The sequence below is a fragment of the Delphinapterus leucas genome, chromosome 14, assembly GCF_059928025.1.
Source record: "Delphinapterus leucas isolate spDelLeu-1000000601 "Yukka" chromosome 14, BTC_Dleu_Yukka2, whole genome shotgun sequence".
Taxonomy (NCBI): domain Eukaryota; kingdom Metazoa; phylum Chordata; class Mammalia; order Artiodactyla; family Monodontidae; genus Delphinapterus; species Delphinapterus leucas.
Window position 1 is genome coordinate 30,557,878 of NC_143142.1, and position 7,514 is coordinate 30,565,391.

A 7,514-nucleotide genomic window follows, 5' to 3' on the forward strand; every position below is an offset into this window, starting at 1 on the left:
TAATTCAAAGTGCAGAAGTTTTCATTCCGTTTAACTTTAAAAATAAATAAATAGGCTGCTCCTTTGGGGAAGCGAGTGAGTTCAGATTCAAACAGTAAGAAACTCCAAGATTGACACTCCAAAAGTTTAGGAATTGTGGACTCGGGCAGTGTGTTTTGCCATTTCTATTTGAAAGGATTTAAGGATACAGAAAACCACTGCTCTGACTCCTTGCCAGGGATTTGTTTAGCAAATTCCTCAGCGTGAACTTGAGCACCTCAGAACACAGGGTTCTAAACATGATAGGAGCTGGCACATTTGCCGAGAATGATCAGGTAACCCACCAAATTTCAGCTTTATTTAGCAGTGGATTTAGTAATGCGTAGCCCGTGTGGCTATTGCTCTATAAAGGTGATTTGTAAAAATTTAGCATTGCCCACAAAGTAAATTGGAAGCTTACACTGATAAGAGAATTCTTAGCGTTCCAAAAGCAATCACAATAGGAGTCTTTTCATTAGTTAGGATGTTTAAAATATGGTCAGATCTCTATTATTTTAAGCACAGCTCGCTCACAATCAGGGAGCCTCTCTGAGCTGTGGATTTCTCTCATCTTATATAGGAATGAGAGCGACCCCTCTTGCCAATCAGCATCGTCAGGAAAACATCTACTAACAACCTATGCAGAGTCTGTTATTAACTCACCGTTTTGTTTTTAAAATAAATTTATTTTATTTACTTATTATTTTTGGCTGTGTTGGGTCTTCATTGCTGCGGACATAAACTGTTTTGTGTCTTTGTAGAAAACTTATCAAGAATAGCTCGAACAGTGCTCATCTTGTCACGTGACTTAGGATAAGGAGTGGACATCCCTTCCATGCTGTGGTGAATTGATACACTCCTTCCTAAGTTTGGATCAGCTTCCAACATTTTGTTCTTTGCATGTTCAATGTTATGAATTATCTCCAAAAGTTCATTGAATGTTAAGTTTTTTGCTGGCATTCGTTCCTCTGGGCCGGCTTCATCCTTTTCACCACAACCATTTTCCTCTGCTGTGTTGATAAGCAGGTCTTCACTGAGCTCCTCTGTCAGCACATCTAAGACCTCTCGAAAGGCAGCAGGGTCACTCATCCCACAGTCAGCCATTTTTTAAAAAATCTATTTTATTGAAGTATAGTTGATTTACAATGTTGTTAATTTCTGCTGTACAGCAAAGTGGCTCAGTTTTACATATATATTCCTTTTCATATTCTTTTCCATTATGGTTTATCCCAGGATATTGAATATAGTTCCCTGTGCTATACAGTAGGACCTTGTTGTTTATCCATTCTGTATGTAATAGTTTGCCTCTGCTAACCCCAAACTCCCAATTCACTCCTCCCCCGCCCCCAGCCATTTCTTCTCTAACTCCATTCCCGTAGATTGTTTCCCTTCCTGCATGAACACTTTTCATTTCTTTGATGCACCTTCCTTTTTGGTGACCAATTTCCTCTTTTGACTATCCATTTTTGTAAAATGTCATGTGGGTTTCGCACTGGGAGACAAGGAGGCAACACAATGACACACTTTGCTGTCAGGGGAAGGGGGCGGCACTGAATAACACACACAGCGACCAGTCACCAACAGACTTTGAAAAAAGTGACATTGTAACAGAGACTCTGACTCCATTTGTTTATGTTTGACTACTGACATCTTTTAAGCCTCACCCCTTCCTCTTCCCCGGCTGCCCCACATCTGGGCAAGTGAAAAGAAAGCCCAGGCACTCCCTCTTTTGGCTGCATTGGGTCTTCATTGCTGCACGGGCTTTCTCTAGTTGTGGTGAGCGGGGGCTACTCTTCGTTGTAGCGCACAGGTTTCTCATTGTGGTGGCTTCTCTTGTTGCAGAGCATGGGCTCTAGGTGCGCAGGCTTCAGCAGTTGTGGCTCACGGGCTCTAGAGCGCAGGCTCTGTAGTTGTGGTGCATGGGCTTAGTTGCTCCACGGCATGTGGGATCTTCCAGGACCAGGGATCGAACCCGTGTCCCCTACATTGGCAGGCGGGTTCTTAACCACTGTGCCACCAGGGAAGCCCTCAGGTGAAGTTTTAAAATATTATCTTTCATTTGACCTGAATGTTTTTACCTTTGTGAAATGGCTCAACCAAACAATATTTGTTTCCATTTTATTATTTAATAACATATCATTGTAAGTTACGACACTTAAGCAAGTGATCCTTAGAATGTGTATCTGTGGTGGGTGTCATGTTCCTTCCTGTCAAAAAGATGGGAAATCTAGACATCTGGGAAGTAGCTGACACAAGGCAGTCTACATCAAAATCTTGCACTCTGCATTACGAAAAACAAATGTATTTACACATACATGTTTTTAAAGAAAATCCTACGTGGGTTCTTTCAAAGTAACCATCTTTGGGTCAAATGTTTTAAATGTAAGTCTTCTCCTTCAAAAGAAATAAATAAGGATAAACCAATTCCAAGTTGGTTGATAATGAAGCTCAGCTCCACCTAGGGAGCTTACAGAATCAGAATCCATTCCTTCATTTAATCAGAAGCTCCATAATCGTGTATTGTTTTTCTTTAATGGCTGGCTTTTCTTTTTAAAATAATAAAACCTGTATGACTTATCTCCTTCCTCTTTCTAGCATCCCTGTCTCCTTGTCACATGGATGAGCCCAGGTGGACTTGGTATGTTGGCCCCAGAGTGTTAATTTCTTCCCAGTAGCTGAGAAGTGTCAGCTCAAAAGTTTGCAGGAACCAAACTCAAATTTTTATACATTCTAAAAATTCTTGTACTGAATAGGATAAACCTTGACTCCCTTGTTTCATTTGTAGATTAAGTGGGATAGTACCTAATTCTGGCATTTACACGTAACACGTAACCTAGCTGCTTTGGGATGGTCTTAGAATTTCTTCCTGGAAATTTTTTCCATTTCTTGACTCCTCCCTGCAAACAAAATGACAGTGACACTTCATCTTGACTTTTTCCCTTCTTTTTGGTTTATGCCTATTCTATTTTAATTAAAAATGTATACATAAAGTTAAATTTTAGGCTGTTAAAAATAGTTTTTATACATTCAGCTGTTTTAAACATACGTCCAATAAGCAGATTTTTAGCCATTTAGAGCTCGCCTGCTTTGCATACCCTGAGAAACTGTGCCTAACATCTGCTGACTAGAAAGATAAAGCTTCTAGGAGCTATAAAGACCCCAAGCTGCTGTGCCCTTTGGAGCTCTCTGATCCACACTCTCTGCCCAGAGACATCACCTACCACGTGAGCCCTGTATCCCTGGAGGAGGTCCCTTGCTGTCCTCCTCTTCCACGCTGTGGTCTCCTGCACAGAAGTCTCTGGTTGGTCCCAGCCCAGAGGGACTTCCCCGGGGTGCAAACCTGTCAAAGGCCACCTGAGAAGCCTGTGTGTACTACTGCCACCTGGTGGTCATGTCTATTTCTTTGATCAACCCTGAAATCCCTACAACCCCCTTACGCTCCTCTATCCAAAAACTATCCTCTATTTTTCCTTGAGGAAGTCAACATTCTAACCAGGACAGTGCATCTAACATCCCCAAATTCAGAAAGTGAGAACCAGAGGGTGACTTCCAAGTGTCTGTGAAGATGCAGGAACACTCATGACAGCACCTTGGATTTGGCGTCTTTGATGGAAGCCCAAAGGTAGATTTCAGCTGGAAGAAGATGCTTCGAGAAGTTGGCGCTCAGTTCAAAATCAGAACCGAGATAGGGACTTGGAAATTGTTGCTATTTAAAATTCATGTAGGGGCACTTCCCTGGTGGTGCAGTGGTTAAGAATCTGCCTGCCAATGCAGGGGACACGGGTTCGAGCCCTGGTCCAGGAAGATCCCACATGCCGCGGAGCAACTAAGCCCATGCGCCACAACTACTGAAGCCCGCACACCTAGAGCCTGTGCTCTGCAACAAGAGAAGCCACTGCAATGAGAAGCCTGCGCACTGCAACGAAGAGTAGCCCCCGCTCGCTGCAACTAGAGAAAGCCCGTGCGCAGCAACGAAGATCCAATGCAACAAAAAATAAGATAAATTAGTAAATTAATTTAAAAAAATAAAATTCATGTATGAAGGCAGTAGTCACATTTCTGGTCCTCCCATTCTGGAAAACCACAGAGCAGTTTTTGCTGTACAAGACTAATTATTTTTGTCAGGAATTATGTGATCAGAAGGAGTCGAAATCTACTCCAATTATCACAGGTCAAAAGTTAGAATTTGTTACCTTGTGTCCCAAGCATAGGATGTACAGGCCCCAAGAGGCGCTACAGTCAGGAGCTGGAAAGTCAGACGGAGTGTTCTGGGTTGAATTGTGTCTCCCCACACCCCCCAGTGCATCCATGTGTTGAAGTCCTAACCCCCAGCACCTCAGAAGGTGACTGCATTTGGAGACAGGGCCTTTAAAGAGGCAATTAAGGTAAATGAGGTCATGTGGGTGGACCCTAACCCAATATGATTGGCGTCTTTATAAGAGGAGATGAGAACACAGACAGGCACAGCGGGAGGACCACGTGAGGACACAGGGAGGAGATGGCCGTCTACATGCCAAGTAGAGAGGCCTCAGAAGGAACCAACCTGTTGACGGCTTGATCTCGGGCTTCCAGCCTCCAGAACTGTGAGAAATAAGTATCTGTTGTTTAATGCCCCTGGCCTGTGGTTCTTTGTTACTGCAGCCCTCACGAACTCACACAAGAGGCTGTGAGGTTACGGGTCCCACCTCTGCGGAGCCCATAGTCTCTTCTCTGCTTTTTCAGCTCAGCTGCCTCGTTCTTTGTATATACAGGCAGGTGGCTTTCTCTGAAGTGATGCACACGCGACACAGGTGGTCTCACCAGCTTGATTCTGGGTGATGGCTCTCAGCTCCTGGGCCTCAAACCAGCTATCTGGAGTCTCCAAAAGAGGGCACCCGACCCACCCAGTTGGGTCAAATGTCCAGTTGGTGTAACAAGAGCTGTGGCTGGTGGGAGAGGAGAGTCACACGTGCAGGATGGGAACTGTGCCCTCCCGATCCACTCGAGATGTCCCTGAGGAGTGACCCTCAGATCTGGGGTCAGGGAGGCAGGCAGCCCCAGTAGTGAGCAAACCTTAGAGATGAAAGTGTAACTACCAGACAAGGCCAGCAAGATATGGGCCTCTGGGCTGGACCACACTTCCTGTCCCTACTCCTCTTGGCTGGCAAATGGACAGTGAAAATGTAATGGAAAGGACAAGGCTCCAGCAGCTTACCTCCAAAGCCTGGACACCACTAGACATAAAAGAAGTCGGTGATGACTTTAACTGTGACCAGGGAGAGAGCAGACAGACACACACAACCACACACATGTACACACACAATACACATGTGCATACGACCACACATGCACACACATGCAACACAAGCACACACACAACCACACATGTGCATAAATCACATACAACCACACAGTACACACGTGCAATACACATGTACACACATACACGATCACACGCGTACACGTGCACACACATACAATCACATAGTACACACGAGCATACAGATGTACACACAAGCACACATGTACACACATACAACCACACACGTACACACAATCACACACACGAATGCACACATACATGCACACACACAGCCCCTCAGCTGTCATGTTGTGATTTTTCTTCCCTTTTTTCATACTGTTATTTTTATTTTAAGAATAGACAAAATGCACACACATGGGGGCAGAATGGAAAGGAAGCATCCAGTGTGCTTCTTCTGTGTCCCTAAGAGTGGACACAGATCCCACATGTAAATAAGGACAGTCTTAGGTCCCTGGAAAATTTTAGTTAGGCAAGTATACATGCTTCTTTTCAAAAAAGGAAAATAAGAAAATGTAAAGATATTAAATAATGTACTTATCGATACTTTCAGATTACAGCAATGACAAGCTTTAGCGAAAAAGGGGAACTTAGTTTTCAGATATGGGCCCGTCACATGGAAACCACAGACAGAAAGGCCATGTGGACCTTGGGGATGACTCCAACTCCATCAGGCCTCTCCCACCTCATCTACACCCCTTGAGCACCAGCTGTTGCTTTCGGTGCTTCTCTCTTATCTCACTCTGTTTCCCAGTTCCCAGAAGAGGAAAGAGCTGTTTATTCTATTGCAAAATTCCCAGGGATGGCCTCTGACTGTCCTGGCTTGTTGGTGCTCCATCTTTAGACCATGAAGAGCCACAGAGAAAGTGGCGTCACGCGCAGCTCTGATGTAACCGGATCCACGGACAGAGGAGGCTGATTCCGGGAAAGTGCAGACAGGTGGTCGAGATGCCAGGGGCAGTGAGTTGGGGAGACAAAATGACAGCCGTCCGCTTCCGCAAACAGGCAACAAAAGGGAAAACCTATCATTACACCATTAAAGATAATAGTTGGAACATTGGAATGCCATTTTTTTTCCCCACTGAGAAAGGGCACTTTCTATTCAGACTTTAAAAAATAGGGATAGGAAATTGTGGGTGTTTTAAAGTTTTCTTTTAATATTTTAAGGTATTTTCTAAATTCTCATATGAGTCCACTTTTATAATTTGAAAAAATACCCTATATTTAAAAAGTCATGAGAGGTATTTCAGGAGACATCGAATTTTCCCAAGTTTTATTTCTGTTTTCTGAACACTTGTAACTTGTGCATCGAATGCATGATTCATGAGTTCCCATCGTGAAATAACTTTATCTGTCACTGTTCTTTTAAATTTATTCAGTGGAACTAGTTTTTCTCAGTGCCTGGGTGAAAGCTCCAGCAGCTGTCTGACTTTTGGAAGTCACTTACGTAATGCAAATCGTCTCAATACAGAAAAGAGTGTCTCTAGTGCCCTGCAATTTTCTAAACTCAAACTTGATTTAATTGAGGTGTCTCTCCTCTACCAGGTGGGAAGTTTGCTGCTGGGAGAGGGTCTTTCTCTCATTGTCCAGTGTTCTATTTCTTCCCAAACCCTCCAGTTGGCTAACCTTGTTTCTGACACCTGCAGGGTTGGGGGTCAGCTGGGGTCCTGGGGAGACAAGACAAGGAATGATCAGGGTTGGGTTGGTTCTGCCATGAGTTGGCTTCTTGCTCTCTGGTGCTGGCAGAGGCTCAAGGCTGACTCTTTCTTTCGTGGGCGTTTGTGCGAGTGCCTCAGAGACCTTCCTCTGCCCACCCACGCGAGCAGGTGTCGCCCACGTGCAGTTCCCTAATTGGAGGTAACCACTTCCTTCTGGTTCACTGTTTGTACTTCTCCCAGAGCCATAGGAGTCTGGCATGACCTGTGGCTCTTTGCTCATCCAGGTGTCCCTCCTGGACAAGATCTAACCCACCATGGCTTTCTCTTAGGTGGCCCACGGCTGGCCCACAGGAAGCATCCGTGCCCCTTTGGGGGTGCCGGCTTCCCACACGACCACCCCTTCCTCCCTTCCGCTACCTGCAGGGCCGCTGCATCTCCCACCCTTCAGATTCCTCAGGTGGCAATCAAGACACTTCTTTCCGAGTCCCCCACCAAATGGAACATGAACCAGGCTCTCCTTGGGGTTCCCTTAATGCTTT